This window comes from Macrobrachium rosenbergii, chromosome 33, assembly GCF_040412425.1.
Source record: "Macrobrachium rosenbergii isolate ZJJX-2024 chromosome 33, ASM4041242v1, whole genome shotgun sequence".
Lineage (NCBI taxonomy): Eukaryota > Metazoa > Arthropoda > Malacostraca > Decapoda > Palaemonidae > Macrobrachium > Macrobrachium rosenbergii.
The window spans coordinates 2,473,460-2,496,242 of NC_089773.1; the positions used below are offsets into that span (position 1 = coordinate 2,473,460).

General features: G+C 44.7%; 2 long non-coding RNA genes across 2 annotated transcripts in view; one reads left to right on the forward strand and one right to left on the reverse strand.

Annotated features, from left to right (window-relative positions):
* Nucleotides 1–6,006, forward strand: part of LOC136855796 (uncharacterized) — a 38,444-nt gene extending 32,438 nt beyond the window's left edge. Inside the window, exon 2 of the long non-coding RNA XR_010858130.1 lies at nucleotides 4,202–6,006. This is a non-coding gene — a long non-coding RNA (uncharacterized lncRNA). The remainder of the gene's footprint in view (nucleotides 1–4,201) is intronic.
* The window catches only part of LOC136855795 (uncharacterized), a 72,968-nt gene that overhangs the window by 2,834 nt on the left and 47,351 nt on the right, over nucleotides 1–22,783 (reverse strand). The window contains exon 4 of the long non-coding RNA XR_010858129.1: nucleotides 14,805–14,995. This is a non-coding gene — a long non-coding RNA (uncharacterized lncRNA). The remainder of the gene's footprint in view (nucleotides 1–14,804; nucleotides 14,996–22,783) is intronic.

The window sequence follows — 22,783 nt, forward strand, 5'->3', positions numbered from 1 at the left end:
CGGAGCCATGCAGTCAGTGTTCCCGCCTTCCAGAGAGGACCGCACACGTCCGCCGGACCTGACTGTCTCCCTGATGGCCGCCAACAGGCCCCCCATCCTCTCCTGTGGCACCAAGCTCCTGTCAATCTCCATCCTTGGCCGGAGGTACAGGTGGAAGTTCATCGTCACGGACATTAGGACCCCGCTCCTGGATGCGGACTTCCTCGCCCACTTTGGACTGGCAGTCGACATTGGCCGCAAACACCTGCTGGACACCGAGTCCTGCCAGTCCCTGCCCTTGTCGCCGGGCCCCAGGGAGCCCGCCATCTGTTCCATCGCGCCCCACCAGTATGGTTCCCTCCTGAAGGAATTCCCAGAAGTCTTCAAACCCGAGCTTCGCCAGGTGCCTGGGGCCCCTGCCAAACATGGGATATATCATCACATCAAAACAAAGGGGCCCCCGACACGTGAAGTTCCGATGGCTTCCCCCACAGGGCCTTCAGGAGGCCAAGAAGGCCTTTGCTGAGATGGAAAGGATGGGCATATGCAGTAAGGCTCCCAGCCTGTGGGCCTCCCCCTTTCACATGGTGCAGAAAGCGGACGGCACCTGGAGGCCCTACAGCAACTACAGGCCGTTCAACCTCGCTACAGAACCCGACCACTACCCTCTACCAAACATGCAGGACCTAACGGCCTCCTTCCACAGGGCCAAAATATTCTCAGAGTTAGAGCTCTTAAAATCATATTTTCAGGTACCAGTAGCGCCAGAAGACATCCCCAAAACCGCCATCGTCACGCCTTTCAGGTCCTACGTCTTCGCCCTCTCCACCTTCGGCCTGAGGAACGCGGGCGCGACCTTCCGGAGGCTGATGGACAGCATCCTGCGGGACCTGGACTTCTGTGTCTGCTACGTCGATGATATCCTGATTTTTTCCAGATCCCAGAAGGAACGCCTGCGGCACATCCGGAAGGTCCTGCAGCGCCTGCAGGAGAGTGGCCTCATCGTCAGGTTCGACAAGTGCACCTTCGGCGTTAAGGAGGTGGAATTCCTGGGCTACGAGATATCCCCAGGGGGTGTCCACCCAATGTCGTCGAAGGTCGAGAATGTCGAGAAGTTCCCCACCCCTACCTCCATCAGGGCTGTACAAGAATTCCTCGGAATGGTCAACTACTACAGGAGATTCATCCTGGGGATCGCGCACACCATGGCCCCCCTGACGGAGGTCCTCAAGGGTCGTCCAAAGACCTTAGTGTGGGGCCCCGACCGGCAGAAGGCCTTCTTTCTGACGAAGGCCGCCCTCGCCAAGGCAACATCTTTGGCCGACCAGGACCCCAGCGCTCCCCTCTGGCTGATGACGGACGCCAGCAACGTCGCCTGCAGAGCCGTCCTGGAACAAGTCATCAGCGGGACCCCTCAGCCCATCGCCTCCTTCAGCAGGAAGCTCAGCCCCACCAAGTCCCGCTACAGCACCTTCGACTGGGAACTTTTCACAGTATACCAGGCAGTAAGTCACTTCAAGTTCCTCCTGGAGGGTACGCCCTTCACGATTTGGACTGACCACCAGCTGCTGGTCCACACCTTCACGAAGCTGGGGGACGCATGGTCCTCTAGGTAGCAGCGGCACCTCGCAGCCGTCGCGGAGTTCACCTGCACCATCAAATACCTCCCCAGCAGGAAGAACCCAGTAACCGATGCCCTCTCGAGGATCGAGAGTGACGCAGTGCAGCTCAGGATGGACTACGAGGACCTCGCTCACGAATAGGCCACCAACCCAGAGACCCCAGCCTACCGCACAACAGCCATCATGTCGCTGAAGTGGGAGGACGTGCCCCTCGGCCCTGGAGGGTCAACACTGCTGAGTGACTTGAGCACTGGCTGCCCCCTCCCCCTGGTGCCCGCCTCCCGACGTCGGCTGGTCTTCGATGTCGTCCACGGCCTATCCCACCCTCCGGAAGGACGACAGCCAGGCTACTGATGAAGAAGTTCATCTCGCACGGCATACGGAAGGACGCAACGGCCTGGGCAAGGCAATGCATGCTGTGTCAGGCCAGCAAAGTAGGGCGGCACACCGAGTTGGGGGTGGGCGAGTTTCCCCAGCCGAAGAGACGTTTCGGGCACATCCACATCGATGTGGTGGGTCCTCTTCCCCCATCAGGAGGAGCAAGATACCTTCTAACAGTCGTCAACCACTCCACCAGGTGGCCCAAAGCTACGCCCACGGAAGAAGTCACCTCCAGTGCGTCCGCAAAAGCCCTCCTCTCCAGCTGGATCAGCCGGTTCGGTGTTCTGGACCACATAACGACAGACAGAGGTCCTGCTTTCCTATCCGAGCTGTGGATTGCCCTGGCACGCATGCTGGGGACCACTCATCACAGCACCACTGCCTACAACCCCGCAGCCAACAGAATGGTGGAAAGGTTCCACAGGTCCCTGAAGGCGTCCCTCATGGCTCATTGCACCACCTCTGAGAATTGGAAATGCCAGCTGCCCTGGGTCCTCCTTGGATTGAGAACCGCCCCCAGAGCCAACGGCGACCCCTCCTCAGCAGAAAAAGTCTACGGGGAGATCCTGGTAGTCCCGGGAGAACTCGTCGCAGAAGACAGGGACGACATAGCAACGCAGAGGCTCCGTGACAGGGTTAGGAAGTTCGTCCCTTGCCAGAGGACATACACCGACAGGACGTCCCCCTTCATGCCTCCCGGTCTGCCCTCCGCCACCCACATCTTTGTCAGGGACCACGCTGTGCGGCCACACTTAACCAGGCCCTACAGAGGACCTTTCCTTGTGCTCAAAAGGGACAAAAAGGCATTCTGGGTAGCCGTCCACGGAAGGGAAGACTGGATATCGATAGACCGCCATAAGCCCGCATTCCTGGAGGAGGATGTCGGGGGCGGTTCCCAAAGTTTCCCACAGGATATAGCAACCCCCCGGCCAGCCCCATGTGCACGAAAATGTCGTGGGCGTCCCTGGAAAACCCCGAAACCAGACAGGGAGGCACCCCAACACACCGCTCCAGAGGGCGGCGGGGAGGGCGACCACCCCCTCCAGTTGACATCGAGAAAGTGGGGCCCCCTCCATCGCCCCAGCAGATACCTGCTTTGATCAGACGTTACCTACGTCTTGGGGGGGGGGGGAGTATTGTCAAGTCCCCACTCAATGTTTTCTCTGTAATGAACGTCCCGTTTTCTGCGGTGCCTTTACATTCGACCTAGGGTCGGCCGAACAAAAATTATTATCATTATTGTGAATTGTATATTTTATTCTGTTCAAGTGACCATGCATTATATATATGTAACAGTATTTTTGTAACAGACCAGACATTGTTAATCATCATGTTTTCTGTATGTACCTGTCCTGTTTTTGTAGAGAAATAGTTTGACCTCAGGTCACCTGTAAATCTTTGTACCCGCGGTCTGCGTTATATGCAGACGTCTGCACGCCACTTTATAAGCGGATCGCTTCATCAGTAAACTAGCAGTATTTGTCTTCCTGCTCATTGTTTCGCACCACTATCACAACCCTCTCCTAACAATTGAGTCACAGTGCAACTGCAAGTTTTCTTCCTGTTACACCTTTCAAACTTACTGTCAGTTTCCCTTTCAGTGCTGAATGACCTCATAGGTCCCAGTGCTTGGCCTTTGACCTAAATTCTATATTGAGGCAGTGGTGAGATGATGTGTCCAGAGGCTAGAAGATAAACTCATAGCAGCGTGATAAGTGGATAGGGAACAGATATTCAGAGAAGCATTGGATACTGAAGTAGCCTGCACAGACAAGTAGCAATGATTGAAGACCAAGTCTTCAGATCATGTAGAAATTGCACAGGGCAGAGTTGCAGTTGTAGGTGGTGATGCCCTGGGTTGGAAGGGAGTCTATATTTAATTGACATATACAACTGCCTTAATTTTTCTTATTTCTCATTTTTTTTTTTTTTGCATGATTATGTATCTCATATTTCATGTTATTGTCATTTTTACAGTTCTTGTCAAGCATGAATATTATGTTAAGTGGATGCTTGCTTGTTAAATTTATGGCCACTCTAGTGATGATCTATCTGAACAGTCAGTATTAAAAAGTAGAATTCTTCAATGTTAAATGTTAATGCCGAGATTTGAAGAACAAAAGATGCATCTACAAAAAAGACAATAAAATATCAAAGTCTTGGGTGTTTTTTCTTAAGTTAGATGAGCAAAGTTTTGACATATTTCTCCCTCATTGCAGGTCATTCGAGGGAAAGCTCTGTTCGTGCAGGACGAGTCGGAAAGTCTCATCAAGGTCATTCTTGTCAAGAACAACCAGGAGAACTCCAGCAAATTTCAAGAATATAACAACATTCACATTACAATGCATCGGTTTTGCCAGAGACAAGAGAATCTGGCTAGTACCTCTTAAACTCAGGGACCAGAGTTTGCTCCCTGTCAAGGGGCGCATAGTGAGACACTCTACTAGATGGTTACTGCCATGAGTGACGTCATGGGGGTGGTTACCCGGCTGACATCAGACTGAGAGGCTATAGCCTCTGGGAGGACTGATACCACCAAACTATAACTTGACAACTTCATTTTGCTTTTTGTTGTCCACTGATGAGTTGTCACTATCTGTCAAGCAAAGTTAAAGCAGAATCAGGTTTTGAAACGACATAAAATGGTTTTGGTCTGCTATTGTTTCCTGGAATAACATTGCCATTGCTCCAGTAGTAGGCTATTGTTTTGATGTAATGTAAATCATGTTATAGCTCATCCCAAGGCCTTGTAATCATCTCTCTTGATTCTGAACACCAGCGTAGAAAATGTATTATATTTTGAATTAAAATTTAGGTATAAATGACTGGCCATGGGCAAATCATCCATGACACTTTGACAGATTCAAAAGCACTTTCAAGTTATTTGATTATTGTCTTTTTAAAAACTGACTTGGCAAATTAAACTTTCCCCATATTTAAGAAAGAAGCCATATAGGGGCAGCCCTGGGAGCATATTTTGAACATGGTGGTTTAACTAAACTACAAATACTGATGATGATAAAGTGTCACACTGATTAATGGTAAAATAAGCGATATTGATCATAATGAAGTTAGGAATATTCAGACTTGAAAACTTGAACATACGAAGATTTCTGTTCCCTGTAAGTCTGGTAAATTGTTAACTCAAACTTGAAATCTTGATCTGGGAGCCTGGTAAAATTATGGCCAGTTTTATATAATCTCCCTTCCTATCAGGGCTGAACTTGGATTCAAGGGCATTGGGAATGTCACTGTTCATCTCGGCGAACTTGAAAACTCGGTGTTCTTTCCCAGATAGTAAGTCATATGTATACCAAGTTTTGTTGAAATTGTTCAATGCATTGCAGTGTTATGCTGGAACATCCTTGCATCCATTTATATATATATAGATAGATTACAGTTCTAATATAAAAGAAATGTTTGAAGCATCAACCGGAACTTCTCCCTAACCCATAATGACTTGGAAACAGTAAAAATGTGAAGTCAAAGGCTGATTATGAAAGTTTTGCTGTAGCTAAATGCTTATGTAGCTTTTTTGTACTGGTCATATATACTGTTTTCTTGCACCAATTTTACTATGCATTTGGACTTCAAGTATTAAATTTTTGTAAAACAACACAGTAGTCCCTCAACTTGGTGGTCTAGTCTCGTGGTGAGTGACAAAATTTGACAAGTGGCAAGGACAATATACAGTAGCTTTTTAAACTAGATATTTATATGCAAAATACATCACGTCTAAATTTGTAGCCTAGCAAACACCCATCATAATAAGGAAGCTGATAAGCGAAGATGTCTAAATTGAGTTAATGCATTCAAATGTTTTTACTAGATTACAGAAATTCATTTCCAAATCTTTGTTTATTCCATACATAAGTTTTGTGGTGTTTGTATTTACAGTTTTTATTCCATTCGTAAGTTTTGTGGTGTTTGTATTTACAGTCATGGTTGGACTTTAAGTGAGACAGAAGTATCCCTTGCCCAATGCTTGTTTTATTTTTTATAAACATAAAGACACATGCGAGCTGAATATTGTTGTTTAGTACACATTAATATTGTTGGTGGCCCCGTAGGGGGCTAGTGCCGTTGGCATACCTCATGCGGTGTACTGTAGGCCTTACTAAAGGTTCTTTGCAGCGACCCTTCGTCCCCTAGCTGCAACCTCTTTCATTACTCCTACTGTACCTCCATTCATATTATCTTTCTTCCATCTCACTATCCACCACCTCTTAACAAACATTTCATAGTACAACTGCAACATTTTCCTCCTGTTACACCTTTCAGACCTACCTACCTACCTACTCTCAATTTCCTTTCCAGCACTGAATGACCTCATATCCCAATGCTTGGCCTTTGACCTAATTTCTATATTCAATTTAATTCTCTGTTGGTGGATTCAGTGGTGAAGAGTTAGTGATTTTGACTTGCTAGAGCAAGTGAGAGTATAAACATTTATTGGTTGTTAGTGCTGACCCACTCTCTCTGAACACAGATTGACAAAGAATGGAAAGTATCAACAGTGGAAGGGGATGAGACGATGGACTGTGGTGAAATTATGATTGTATGGTAGACTTGGATAAAAGTAGTACAGTGTTGAGTTATAAATTCGTAAGGAATGGACAGAACCAACAAGCACTTATGTGAAAGTGCAGGAATTACAAGGCCATAACATGTTTTGTATACCTGCAGAAGTGCTAGGAGTGTTTGCTGAGAAACTGGGACCCATGAGTGATGAAGGGGTAAAGCATATGAAGTGTTGAAGATGATGGTATTGAAAAGGTGCTGGTTATAGATTACGTATGAAACACGAATGCAGGGATAATCAGTCTGGAACATACGCTTTTGGAGAAGGTGTGGCTGACTTTATGAATGAATGTTACTCTGCAAGATCATGGAAAGAGGTACTTACATAAGAGAATTGAGTGTTTTGGTATAAGTGTAGTCATGTACAGGTGCTCCATCATCATTGTTCAGCACATACACTGATGTTGAGAAATGGGAAAGAACAGGTGATATAAGTGGAATTTTATGGGAAAAAGAGAAGAGTATGATAAACTGTTTGTGGTGGTGGTGGTGGGGTTACACAGTATAGATGATATTGTCAATTGGGTTTGGTGAAGAGTTCGGAGGCTGATGGAAGAATTTCCTTGAACATGTTATTACTTTTCACTTAACAAATCTAAGAGAAAGTGTTACAAGAGACGACAATCGTGATTCCCCTAAGTGACTTATGAAGACAAAGGCTCTTAAGAATTAATGAAGGCAAAAAAGATACATGAGAGAAGAGAAGAGCTATTAATAAAAATGTGCAGTCTCTCTCTCTCTCTTACTCTCTCAAAAAGGTATTCCAGATAGGTTGAAATCCTTACCAAAAGATGTTTTTTCCAGTTATTTGGTAACAATTATTTTTGTACTAATTGTCTGTGCTATGAAAGTTGTACTTGCACTTTTTTCATGTGTTTGTAGAAGATTTCATTTATTTTTTAAATTTATTTTTGGAATAAAGTACCTTTGTGGTTTCTTCACCCTCGCTCTGCAAGTAACAGGGCACGGTGTGTTTTGGCTAAATATTTAAACGGAAAATTTATCTTAATGTAGGCAGTTTGAAGTTGGATTTTCTTTAAAATTAGGTACTAGAACACTTTTCCTGATGCAAAAGGTAAGTCTTTAAATATTCACATATGTCCATATTTTGCAACTCTTTGCTTGAAGCACTTGAGCTAATTGAGGATTCTTGGCCATACCTACCACTGAGGAAATTGTCTTGCACTGCTGTGTTACAGCAAACACATTCTCTTTTATTTCTAAGTTTTGGTTCCTTTTTCACCACCTCTTCCTCCCTTCCCTCTCCCATTCAAGATGGGGTCACACAAGCACATGTTCTGGTGTCTTGTACTACTCTTCCTGCTAAGCTTGCAGCTCCGTAATTCAGTATTTTCTGTAAAATTTGCCACATAGGTACAAGTTTGTGCACAAGTCTTCAATGTGCATGGCTTAAATGTCTTGACAAGTCTGTTTATTTTACTTGACCTCTTTTGCTAAGAGTGGAGCAGTGTAAACCAAGAAGTAAGTAGATCCTGTAGTGAAAGACAAGTCTTATTTCACTTGACCTCTATTGCTAAGAGTGGAGCAGCGTAAACCAAGAAGTAAGTAGATACTGTAGCAAAAGAATTCAATCTAGTCATCATCTCAGGTTATTGACCTTCACTAGATGGCATCCTAATTCGCTTTCTTGCATGTGACTTACCATAACTGCCTTGTCTCAAAAGATGACAACTTACAGGTGCTTGTTCCAACCTGTGAGAGCCCTATTTTTCAATGAGGTACTCTTTGGCTAAAGTCTGTAATGTCAGCCTTGTTGTTGGTTTTTTTCCCTGGGGGTTATTTTGAGGGACATTAAAGACCAGATTGGGTGGTAATCATCTGCCTGGTTTATTTTGTGGCAGTTCCCTTTTATCTGTCTTTGTGGCAGTCATTTTGTCTATCAGGCAGTTCCCTTTTATTTGTTATTTGAAAAGTACTGTCTCTTCATTACTTAACTTGTAGGTCAAAGAAGACAGAACAACTGGGCACTGATTGATTTATTACCTGGGCATAGGGTATACATAGCAGCGTGCGGACGGAAACAAGGTACCCAACCCCAGGTTCCCGAGACCCACGTGCTGAGTGAGAGCAATTTGTGTAACAGTCAATTAAATATCAATAACAAGAGACATAATGTACATACAGTGATAAAATATATATTGGTGAAAGTGCCAGGAAATTCTACATACAAATATATACATGAGATCACCTCCCTCTTGCAACCCTCTCCCGCGCGCACTTCCACACCAGTACCCCACACGATGGCTCCTGACCAAACAAAGACAGCCCTTAACATAAGGCTGCCGCCATTCACCAGGGAGAACGCAGCGTCATGGTTCTACAGGATCAAGGGGCAGTTCAGGGTAGCAGGCCTGACTGACGAGGTGTTGAAGGCAGACATTGCCATTAACGCCATCCCGGAGGAAATTTATAGGAAGGTCGCCCCATGGCTGTTGACGACGACAGCCCCCACCACCTTCCAAGAACTGAAGTCTACTCTCGATGAGACCTGCTCCATGCTGGTCTCCAAGAGAGCTGCCCGTGCCCTCAACCCCTGGCAGGAGGGAAATCTCCTGAAAGCATTGCATGCCCTCCAGGACCACCTCCTCCTCCCCGAGACTGATAGCAGCAGCAGGCGCAAGAAAATCAGTCTGTCGAGGGAGATCTTCCTGCGGTAGCTACTGCCGGAGGTCCATGGGCAAATCAATGACGCCTACACCATGCCGGTGGAGGATCTAGTCAGCAGCTGACGGACTCCACGAGGGCGGCCAGGCAGGCGACCACGCCCGCACACTCCTCTAACTGCCTCCTGCCGGAGGGCCCCACCACAGAGCCCGTCAATGCCGTGGAGCAGAGAAGGTCGTCCTACCAGCAGAAGAAGGAAGGGCCAGGGCTATGCTACTTCCACTGGAGGTTCGGGACAGCCGCCCGGAGGTGCGAAGCCCCCTGCCCTTTCTTCCCTTCAAAAAAACAGAGGCGGCGGCGGCCAACCCCAAAGGCTGCCACGGCAGCAGCAACAAAAATACCCAGGGGTCCCTTACTAGTAGGGTTCTACGTCTGCGACACTATCTCGGCAGGACGATGTTGGTCGACACTGGAGCCAAGCGTTCGGTGTTCCCTCCTTCAGGAAAGGACCTCAGACATCTGCCGGACCTGGCTACCTGCCTGACGGCCGCAAACGGGTCCCCCATCCTCTCCTACGGAACCAAGCTCCTGTTGATCTCCATCCTTGGCCGGAGGTACAGCTGGGAATTCATCATCGCAGACGTCAGGAACCCATTCCTGGAGGCGGACTTCTCGCCCACTTCAGTCTAGCAGATGACATCAGCCGCAAATCCCAGTCCTGCCAGTCCCTCCCCTTGTCGCCAGGAGCCTGCCATCTGTTCCGTCGCCCACCACCAGTATGGTTCCCTCCTGAAGGAGTTCCCGGAGGTCTTCAAACCCGATCTTCGCCAGATGCCCGGGACTCCTGCCAAACACGGGATACACCACCACATCAAGACGACGGGTCCGACACACGCAAAGTTCCAACAGCTTCCCCCGCAGCGCCTTCAGGAGGCCAGAAAGGCCTTCGCAGAAATGGAAAGGATGGGCATATGCAGAAAGGCCCCCAGCCCATGGGCTTCCCCCCTTCACATGGTGCACCTGGAGGCCCTGCTGTCACTACAGGCGGCTGAACCAGGCAACGGAACCAAACCACTACCCCCTGCCAAACATGCAGGACCTGATGGCCTCCTTCCACAGGGCTAGGATATGCTCAAAAATGGATCGCTTAAAACCTTATTTTCAGGTCCCAGTAGCTCCAGAGGACATCCCAAAGACTCCCAACGTCACGCCCTTCGGGTCCTACGTCTTCGCCTCCTCCACCTTTGGCCTGAGGAACGTGGGCACGACATTCCAGAGGTTGATGGACAGCATCCTGGGGGACCTGGACTTCTGCGTCTGCTACGTCAGTGATATCCTAATCTTTTCCAGGTCCCAGGAGGAACACCTGCAACACATCCGGAAGGTCCTGCAGCGCCTGCAGGAGAATGGCCTCGTCATCAGGTTTGACAAATGCGCCTTCGGTGTCGAGAAGTTGGAGTTCTTGGGCCACAAGATATCCCAGGAAGGCATCCGCCTGATGTCATCGAAGGTCGAAGACGTCGAGAAGTTCCCCACCCCTACCTCCATCAGGGCCATACAAGAATTCCTTGGGATGGTCAGCTATTACAGAAGGTTCATCCCGGGGATCGCTCACACCATGGCCCCTGACGGAGGTCCTCAAGGGACATCCAAAGACCTTAGTGTGGGGACCTGACCAGCAGAAGGCTTTCCTCCTGACGAAGGCCTCCCTCGCCAGAGCAACGTCTTTGGCCCACCAGGATCCCAGCTCTCCCCTCCAACTGACGACAGATGCCAGCGACATCACGTGCAGGGCAGTGCTGGAACGGGTAATCAGGGGAACCCTTCAGCCCATCGCCTTCTTCAGTAGGAGGCTAATCCCTGCTGAGTCCCGCTACAGCACCTTTGACCGAGAACTCCTCACAGCATACCAGGCGGTACGGCACTTCAAGTTCTTCCTGGATGGGACGCCCTTCACAATCTGGACCGACCACCAGCCACTGGTCCGCGCCTTCACGAAGCTGGGCGACGCATGGTCCTCCAGGCAGCAGCGGCACCACGCACCCACCGCTGAGTTCACCTGCACCATCAGGTACCTACCTGGCAGGAAGAACCCGGTAGCTGACACCCTCTCGAGGACAAGATCGATTTCGTACAGCTCGGGATCAATTACGAGGATCCGCGAACAAGCCAGTGACCCTGAGACCCCTGCCTTACCGTACACCCATCAATCACGTCACTGAAGTGGAAGGACATGCCCTTTGGCTCAGGAGGATCAACAATGCTGAGCGATGTCAGTACCGGTCGCCCCTGCCCCCTGGTACCCGCCTCCAGACATCTGTTGGTTTTCGACATCATCTACGGCCTGTCCCACCCCTCCGGAAGAACAACAGCCAGGCTGCTGATGGAGAAGTTCATCTGGCATGGCATACAGAAAGATGCGACGGCCTGGGCAAGACAATGTGTGCAGAGTCAAACAAGCAATGTGGGGCGGCACACCAAATTGGGAGTGGGCGAATTCCCCCAGCCAAAGAGACGTTTCAGGCACATCCACATCTACGTAGTAGGACCTCTTCCTCCATCAGTAGGAGCCAGATACCTGCTGACAGTCATTGACCGCTCCACCAGGTGGCCCAAAGTTACACTCATGGAAGAAGCCACTGCCAGTGCATGTGCAGAAGTCCTCCTCTCCAGCTGTATCAACTGCTTCGGTATCTCGGACGAGCTAACAACGGACAGGGGACCCGCTTTCCTGTCTGAGCTGTGGACCGGCCTGGCACGTCTGTTGGGGACCACCCACCACAGCACCACCGCCTACAACCCCGCAGCCAACGGAATGGTGGAAAGGTTCACAGGTCTCTGAAGGCGTCCCTCACGGCTCTCTCTTGTTCTGAAAACTGGAAGTACTAACTGCCCTGGGTCGTCCTCGGGTTGAGGACCGCCCCTAGAGCCAACGGCGATCCCTCCTCAGCAGAAAAAGTCTACGGGAAGACTCTGGCAGTCCCAGGGAAACTCGTCGCAAAAGACAGGGACAACATGGGGGTGAAAAGGCTCCGAGACAGGGTTGGAAAGTTCACCCCCTGCCAGAAGACATTCGCCGACAGAACGTCCCCCTTCCTCCCCCCCCAAGTTGTCCTCCTCCACCCACATCTTCGTCAGGGACGAAGCCATACGCCCACCCTTGACTAAACCCTAGAGGACTTTTCCCAGTCCTGGAAAGGAACAAGAAAGCATTCTGGATTTCATCTGTGGCGTGAAGACTGGGTGTCATCCATAGATCGTCTCAAACCCGCATTCCTAGAGGAGGGTGCCAGCGGAGGACCCCGAGAAAACCCGCGGGTTACAGCAGCCCCTCAAACAACCCCAGCCTCAGGAAGGAAGTGGGGGCACCCCCGGAAAACCCAGGTACTTGACGGCAAGGCACCACAACAGTCCACTACAGAGGGCATTGGGGAAGGCGACCACCCTCTCCAGTTGACCTCAAGAAAGAGAGGCCCCCTCTCTCGCCCCAGAAGGTACCTGGTTTAATCAGACGTTACCTCTATCGGGGGGGGGGGTATTGTAAAGTCCCCGCTCAACGCATTCTCTATGAAGAACATCCCGTTTTCTGCAGTGCCTTTTCTTCGACCTGAGGTTGGGCGGAATACATATATTTACCATCACAATTATAATTTCTGTACATGTTATCTTTCCAGGCAATCAATTATTATGCACAAGTAACAAGTTATTTATTCTATGTGTTAGCCATTGTTTATCACTATGTTCTCTGTATGAATTGTCCTGTTTTTTAAGGAACTTGTTTGGCCTCGGGTCACCTGTAAATCTTTGTACCAGCGGTCTCTGCATACTACTCAGACGTCCGCGTCCCACTTTATAAGCAGCTGTTTTTTACCAATAAACTAGCAGTACTTGTCTCTCTGCTCATTATTTCGCACCTTTACATTGAATTCAAATAAACGAGGACCTTAAAACAGAACACCAAAGACATGGAAATATGGATGATGAACAGACAAATTTCTCCATTCCAAATGACTTTTAAAACTCAACAGCACATCAAGATCTAAACAAACATTTCAATGAGACATCCCATAAACATTATAAAGATGATAATCCAGCTTTTGAAAAGTACCTCCAAACACATCATTCACATTCAAAATCACTGTTCAACTACAGATATAACTCAATACGCAACAATGACCATGGCATATTCAGCTTTCATGGTAAATTTAGCAATTTTCAGTGACAAACCAGCTTGAATGCCACTTTCTGAAACAAACCTATTCTACTCAAAACAGTGAATAGTAACTAGGTCATAAGAAACAAATCTACTAAAGGAATTATCATGGCCATTTGCTTCACCTTTTGATAATGATTTAGAGGGAATAATACATGTATTGATAATTTGAAAAAATGATAGGTTGCTGCATCAATTCCAGATGAAATGCAACCATCTGCATGTTAACCTTTTCTTCACTCAATTGCCCATTATTAAGAAACATAACATGCGGTAGACTTGTACAGAGTGATACTGGGTCCCTTTCTAGACAGTTTTTAAAAGCCTAATATAATAAACACCCAAAACTCTTTTGTGCCAATTGAGGGACATGTTACAAGCATAAAATAAAAAGTGAGCATTGATAACTTAAATTCACATTGTTTTTCCTGATGTTATAGTTTAAATATATTCCAAGTCATTTAAGACACTCTCTTAAAGAGCAATACAGCATTTCTCAAATGAATAATTCTGGAGCACCAACACTACAATGTTCATTTCCACATCAAATTAAAAAATTATACATCTCTAGGAAAAAATATCAAAACACTTCTAGGTAACCAAACCACTTGCTTATGAATATGGAAATATTTGCAAGAAAATGCAGACCATATTAAAAGTACACTCCTATTTTGTGAAAATTACACTCTTGTTATGGAGAAAGCCTGCTGTTGGTGTAAGTGTTTTTACTTTCAAAGCCAAATGGAAAACCTGGTGCTAATAATTTTATTTCCTAAAAATTCTGCTTTCATAAAATCTGAACTTGACACCTAATTACTATTCCACTATGGGAGTTAGGATATAGAGCAAAACTGAATTACCTAAGTCTTTCACCTTTATGGTAAGTTTACCTAAGGATTGTACTCATGTTAAAAACTACTTGTTATGTATTCATGATGTCAATCACAAAGTGATAAGGAATCAATCAGAATGACAAAAGTGCTTTGTAAGGATTTTGCAACTAAAGTGCCAAACATGGTCTTAGAATCTATGAGCTGAAAAATTTAAATCCACCTGTTTCCTACTCAGTCATAATTTTAGAGGGCAACTTCACTCCATGTAAGCTGAGCAGAACTTGAAAATTTTACCATGTTTTACAACTAATATCTAAGGATTTTTTTTAAGTCCTCCTGAGTCCAAATTATCATCGGTTTTGTGACATCTGAAACACCCTAGAGAAATATATTTCAGCTCAGTAAACACTATCAGTAAGCAAAAAGGTCAACCGCACAGTATGAAACTATAATTATTCCTCGACTAAATTATCAAGCTGACTAGAGATACATATATTTCAATAAACATTAACCAACTAGCAGATGTCCAAGTGAAAAAATGCTCCCAGTAAACAAACAGTTGTCACATACCATATTCATATCCCCATTAAGAGATGAAAGACTACACCACACTTCTCATGGGAGTTAATGTGGGAAGCAATTCCTATATGGCCTTGTCTCTGGTAGCAAGACAGCAGGGAAGACTCAAGTAGCACCAGCGAAGTTCCATAAGGCCAGCCCCCTAGGGTGTGGGCACAAGGCCTTTATTCTTTCAAGTTCATCTAAAAGAGAACTTCACATTTAGATTCAATATGAAAACACTGTTCAAATAAGACTAGGACCATGTTTAACTTTTTATCAAGTTCATAGAAAAATAACAAAATTATCTCGAACTACACCACCTTTACCCCTTGATGTAGACCATGAGATGATAAACACCTTCATATAACTTAGATTTTGGTGGTTAAAACATCAATCTACAGAATTATTGCTTTTTAGTATTCCCCTACAACAGTCTAGAGTTCAAAAATTGAGATAATTTGTTACCTGCTCCGTAGTAATCCTTCTGCAACTAAACGCTATTGCTATATGGTTGCATTACAGTCACTTACTTTAGGTTCCTTTCACAAACAATTTCCCTCTACTAAGCTGCCCAACTTCTTTAGCTTAACCTTCCCTTTTCCCCTTTTAAGAATAACTCCAGACAAGCCCTGTAAGTCCAGAATTAATAAACTTTAACTCAGAATCTGATGTCTAATTATTCATTACAGTTTGCTGACCTCTAATTACCAAAATCAGAACATAAATATAATAGTGTAAAGCTATATCAATAAGTAAAAAATTTTACCAGATGTCCCACTCAGAGTACTAATGCATACTTGTATGGTAAAACCCTTTCTTACTTACAATAAAAATGCAATATACCATACTCAAAGCTAGAAATGGAAGACACAAACACATCCAAACTTATGTCAACAGAAATTTCAGTTGATTAAGTATGACAAACTTAACATATTCACACTTCTCTTTAACAATAAACATTACATTTGACACAATAACTGAGAAATTTTCATATGTACAATATATAAATGATCTAAAAGATGTACCACACTGCAGTAGCGACCAAACTGATTTACAGAATAAGGTTTCCAACTTAGTATTATTCCAAAAACTGAGCCCCTTATGAATCTAAGTAGTATAGTACAATACTATCTAATCTGACATAAAATGCTGCTATCTGCTAAATACGTCTCTAAACTTGAAATTTACAGAGACACAGATATGAAGCAACACTGCAAAGGAAATTCTTGCCCCAAAATTGTGACATTAGTCTTTACAAACTTTTGATTTGCATTTAAAGTTATGGGCAACTTCATGCTAAATTTTCCTGCGGGACACAAAGTTGAAAACGGAACAGATGGAAGGCCATAACATTAAGTTTCAGCGCCAAATCATAATGAGGATTCTGAATCACTTCCTAACAAAGTATGCAAAATAAAATACATTTAAATTCTCCATTCCAATACAGTACAAGCAAGCAAACATCAAAATAAAGGTACAGCACTGCACTATATTTGTATAAAATTTTTTCCATACAAACCCATCAAATGTATATAACTGCCTAACATCCATGTCCTGAAGATTCCAGTCTTTTGTCTCTTATACAGAAGATGGTAGTTATACTACACATGTACCATTTGGATCCTCAGGTATGTCTGACTAATTTTTCATGTAAATTGTGGGGAGGCAGCACAATTAGTAAGGCTAGATAAAGGGCACTCACTATATGAGTGATGTCTTCTTCTCAAAAAACACTTTTGTGAAAAAATGGTTTGCTTCATTACAATCTTAACAATCACATGTGAGCCTGAATTGCTATTTAGGTAGGAAACCAAGATCCCATGATAAAAATCAATGGTATATAAAGCAAGGGCACATATCAGGTAAACCTTGCATCTTGGAAGAGAAGTTCATTTACCATCCACACGAGATGCAGTGGCTACTAACACCAAAAATTTACTTTTCTTGACAGCATCTTGAATGAAAAGTGAAGAAGAGTTATAATGATGCAAAGGATGATGGGTTCCGCTTCTTCTTCCTAAGGTAAAACATAACTGGTTCAAAAGAACACAAGTCTAGTCCTTTACGAGAAATGTCTCACAAATAAAAAGTAGAGAAAGAAGCTCCAGATTATACTAAAACTGAAGCACAGAGGACTTTCATTAACTTGCACTTTTACATGTTCTACTTCTTCCACGTCACTTTACTGTAGGCTATCTGGATAACTTGCCTTAGGCAATAGGAGACTGTCCTTAGTGACCTGCTTCCCCCTTTGCCCTGTGGAGGGGAACAGTCTTTAGTTCTTGCCCCTAGGGTTCCAGTTCTCTGTACACAATCTGACAACCCTTGTTGGACAAAGCTAAATGTCCTCTTTGTTGTTGTTACAAAAGCAGGGATAGACTAGGAAAGCCCTAGGATATGTGGATATGTGGCTTTCAGCCTTTTTGAAAGGTATTAACCTCAGTAGAAAGACCATCTTCACTGTGAGGTCTGATGAAGTCTTCCTGATATGGCTTGTAAGGAGACTTTGCAAGATTTAAGGACCAGTGTGAGATCCAAATTAAGAGGTTTGAGCAACCAATGGAACCTCCTTTTTACAGTGCTGGATGAAGTTCTTCAACTCCACTGAAGAAATAACAGTGACCACAAAATTCCAATACCTGCTAAAAGAAAAAGGCATACCTGCCTCTTAATGGTGGAAGTGGACAACTTCCTGCATCGAAGAGAAGAGAGGAAGTCAGCGATAACTGAAGGTATAGTGGAACTGACTTGGATCAAAGATCCTTTCCCTGCACCTACTAATGAATCAACTCCATTTGCTTTGGCAAAGGTTTGCTGTTGAAGTCCTAAAAATTCTTGTAATAAGTGTGGTTGTCTCCTCTGAAAAAGCACAACCTTTGCAGCCTTGCTGGATAACCTCTGGGCATGAAGATAAAAAATGTCTTGTTTACTGTGCAATAAGTAGAAGTCTGGGTGATTAAGAAGCTTCTCTCAGTGCAGGAAACTCTTCAGATTGTCCCACACCATGGACAGCAGATTAGTAAACCATTCTGGCTGCAGCAAAAAGGGAAATATCTTAATTATCTCCCACCCCCTGGAAGTTCTGAAATTCTCCACTAACTGATGAGGCTGAATATGGGAACGACCAGGTTGCCCCATTGATGTAACATCACATCTGTGTTCCAGACTGCTGGGCCTGGGTGTACTGAACAATACAAGAGAAGTTTATGGTTCAAGCTGGTCATGACAGATCTGCCAATGGGAAGCCTCACAGGCACCAAAGTCTTACAGAGCTCAAAATTCTGTAACCACTCTAATAGTAGAGCTTACTTTCTAATGCTAAGAAACATGCCTGTCATGTGCCTTTCAAGCCTTGAAACTAGGCCGACCTCATTTGCCTCTGAGCATGCCAAGACTTCTATTGCCAGCCAGCACAATGCTCTGGATCTCATGCTACCCTGAATCCTTAAGTATACCACCATTGTCGAGTTGTCAGTCATAAAACATAATACTCTTCCTGCAGAGTGGGTAGAACATTGGAAACCTAAGTAAATGGCTTCTGACTCTGGAAAAAGTTCTTCTGACCCTGGAAAAAAGTTAAGTATACCTTAGTTTGCCAGAACACTGAGCTGATTAACAGCTTTATGAACTCTGAAACCTCTCCACTGATAACTGTCATAATGAACAAACCAACAAAATATGTTAATAAATACAAAAACACTTTGATTATTAGTCTAACTCCCAAAATAAGTTTCCTAAGAAATTACAGTCTACTTTATAGGTCACAATCAGATTGACAAGATGTAGGGAATAGTTGGTAATTTTCAAAAATATAGTAGACAAGCTTGATTTGATAACTGCTATATCCAATGTCAAGCAATTTTTATTTATTGGCTGTCTACCTATTTACTGAAAAAAAAAAAAAAAGCCGGTACCGTATTTTGGCTTAAACCCTTCACCAATAATTATCGTCAGAATGATGACTTCATGAGGCTCCACCCACTTTGGCCTCGTTATAATTCAGGATAACACTGAAGGCTATCATGGGCACTGTTGGATTAGAAAATTTAACTTATGGCTACAAAAACTCATTTCTCAAGTAGTTGTAAGAAGTGCTATGATCCTCAAGGATCCCAGCAGTTGGCCTAAACGTTTAATTCATGTATATTACTGCTATTACTACTGTTGCGGCACTACTGCTACAGTAATATTACTACGCTAGCACAGATACCCCACCCACATCTATGTATCGTTCCGCCATTCATAAAGTCTTTGTCATGTTTTTTCACTGTGCAATAAGTCATGGCCTCCTCAGAAATTAAGTTTAACATTAGATGATAGGTTATTTCATTAAGCTAACAAATTATGGCAACTGGGTATGTTATTGCCGATGTTGAAGCTAAAGATAAAGAAAAAAAATTATATCAGATGATTCGTTGGTCTACTGGAGATTTTAGCACATATAAGCTTGTATTTACTTTGGATAAAAATCTTATTTTAACAAAAATAGTTATATAAAGACTGTTTACATACAATCTCTCTCTTTCTCTCTCTCTTGGTGGCATAGCGAATAGTTAATTGAAATTTTCAAAATCCTGAATGACATTACAAGTATTATAATCACGTTACGCTAAATACAAATCAGACCATAAACATTGGATTTAAACTAGAAACTGAATAATTACCTATTCAGGCTATAGTGGGTATGGCTACGGGCTTTCTCTTGACTGTATAAAGTTGCAAGTCGTAAGACAAATGCAGTTTTGCAACCACGGGGACAATTCCAAATCCTGTTAGCCATTCTTGACTGCTATGGGTTTCAGAGCCGATGGAACAAAGTGAATGAGTTTCTGTCTGGTGGATGGGCGGGGCAACATTTCGTCAAACGGTGTTTACCTTGCTTACGTAATGAATGTTTTTCGACTCTTGGCTCGTAATCATTGGCCGTGGCGTCGGCTAGATAATTTTTACTCTATAAAAATTAAAACTATCGGGTTTAGGTTATTGATAATGCTGAAAAAATTTGTGTGTGGTTGTAAAATATACATATGTCAACTTTCAGCTACATCCGATGCTTTGATAAGAAGCAAAGTCCAAAAAACCGTGTTACAGAGGCCCTGAATCTCATAGTAGGAATAAAGCAAAGTGACAAGAGAATTGGAAATCAATAACAAGCCCACCAGTTAGCAAGCAATGCAGAATGGGATGTGTGTGTGTGTAAACAAGAGTTAATGAGCAACTGGATACAGTACTGCTGTGAAACTAGCCTGAAATGGGCACAATATAAGAGCTCAGGTCATGTTAGGAGTTTTTTGGGCAGAAATGACATGGATATACGAAATCAGCAAACCAGTCTTCATTTTAACAATACACTAATCACTCTACATTTGCATCACTATACTATCAACACTCATAGGAGACACAACAGATTGAAAAAGACGACTCCCTTCGGATGGCCGTGCAACTTGAAACACCACTGCTCCCGGGGAAGAAATGGTGTGCATCTTTTGACAGAGCACACGTGGCACTGCTTCTTTCAGTTCTTTGATAATATTTACTAATTAATACTAACTGTTTAATCTTCAAACATTTAATTCTCAACCCTTATGCTTTTATTTTCTTATGATCTTTATTTACTCCTGGTTTTTCCTCATTATCATGAATATTACAGACAATTTCCTTCAGGTGATGTAAGTGTTAATGGTATCATGAGTTTAAGTACAGCTTTCCCTTTGAACTGTAGGGGTCTGTTATTTACAACACAGGCAGTTCCCGTTTACTGCCGGGGGTTCCGTTCCGACAGTGTGATGATAAGCGAAAATCACCGCTAACCAAAAATCAGCAGTTTTCGGCGCTGATAACTATAGATCGGCACCTCTGTTAGGCATGTATTGGTGCCAATACTCAATTATCGGTGCCGATAAGCGGAAATCAGTGATTTTCAGCACCACAAATCACCAATTTTCATCTCTAGACAAGCACCATAAAACCGGATTGCTGATAACCGGGGACTGCCTGCAGCAAGTTTACTGTTAGCTTTACGTTTTAACCCAACTCAGCTGGGTAGTGCCAATTTAGCTGTTGAATATATTATATTCCAATAAAAAAGTAACAAGAACTTTCATCTACCACTCTCAAGATTCAGTGTTAACACTACCTAGTAGATATATTCAAGACTGTATTGCATTACTGTATAATTTTTTGTGACCATAGGTAAAAGATATGCTTCATGAAATGGTCACAGGCATTTGGAACTAAGTCCACAAGGGTTTTTTTGGCATTCCTTGAAATGTACTGCAGTTCTGCAAATTGATATGAGGACATGAATGATTAAAAATTTATGCGCAAATATAAGTGGAAATGAGTACCCACAAACCCCAAGACAATATTCTGCAAACAATAAATGGTACATTTTAAATATAATAAAAGTCAATAAGAAACACTGTAAACCATGAATATATTTCCTTAAAGCAAAGGCTTTTTGAACCTTAAAAAATAGTAAATTTTAAAGGTAATTTGCATTTTTCCAAGCATGCAAACCTCAAGTTCTTTACATAGGGCAAGATCCTTCTGCAAGCTGGGATAAGCCTGGAATCAGACTGGTTCAAGAGTGAGGGGTGGTGGAAACTTGAAGGGTAGTAGATACCCTTCCTTAAGGACATCCACTAACTAGGTCTCTACATCACCACCGGCAGCAAGTGGGGAGGAACACCACCCCTAGCGCCCCTCCCTTCTTCTTGTCTTTGCCCCCAATCCATGAGCAAGGGGGGGGGGGGGGGGCTGAAAGGGATGCGGCTGCACACCTTTCGCTACCTGGGCACAAGAAGACAAAGTTTCCCTACGAAGGGCAGAGGAAGTCTGGGACTTTCTCTGACCAAAAGGGGATGGGCCAGCCAGACCAGAAGGTCAGGGTGCAGTGCCACACGAAGACCATGAGGTCTTAGACACTGCCTGGAGGACAAGCTTGTCACTGTTCTGACTTGAGGCCTCTCCACCACAGCACCCACCTCACTCTGTGAAAAGAGAGAGGAGGATCCCAGTACCGGTCCATTTCTGAGTGCCAATGCTGACTCCAGGCCAACAAACCTTGAGAGTTGAGACAACACTGCACCTTACCTCTTATGCACCAGTTTTGCCCACAATTTTGCTATCTGACAGCATTAGTCTTTTTGGCCCTACCTCCAGACAGCATCAGTCTCTTGAAAGCAGCAGCCTCCTCAGACCTTTGCCCTCCCGAAGAGGGCTGACATGGCAGTTGGCTCCAGGGCCGCTGCCTCCACCTGCAAGAGGGAAACTCACTCTGCACAGAGATGGTCAAGCAACAACCCAGGACATATACAAGTCAATTTTGGGCCTACCTGTTTGGTCAGCAAAGAACTCTCCGAAGGAGTGTAATATTACTTCTTGCCCAGAAACAAGAGAATTCATCTATTCTAAAACCCCGCTGGCAAGTCTTGACCATGGAAGGATGATAGAAGCCCTGTGTTCCTTCTGCAGTCCCTATAAAGACATGATGGCCAAAGAATGGTCTGTAGGATAGGCCATAGTCTCTTCCTCATGACCATTAAAATGGCATATTTTAATAATCAACACAAAGTGCCTCCACAATTCGAAAGTGCCCAAGTCCTGGGCATAGGACCTTTGGGTCCCTCCAGTTTCCGGTCCTCCCAAGGAGAGGGACATTCGCTAAAGCCCCATGGTGATCTCTTGACCACTCGGGCATATGATCTGCCCGGTCTGAGGAACAACCCGAGTACATAAATCTCTGTGGTGGGGCTGGGATGGGATCAAGACTGGTCCCAGTCCTAAACCCTGGTCCTGTCAAGCTCTTGGCTTCCGACAAACCCCGAGGAGGTCAAAGAGACTGGTGGGAGATGCCGAGCACTCTTGCCCAGCCTGTCAAAGACTGAAGTTTTGCCAGGTGAGCAAGGCTGTGGGCAGTATCGCCATCCCACAGTGATAACATTCGCACAGGTCAGGGAAAGCAGTCCCACTCATACAAACATGGG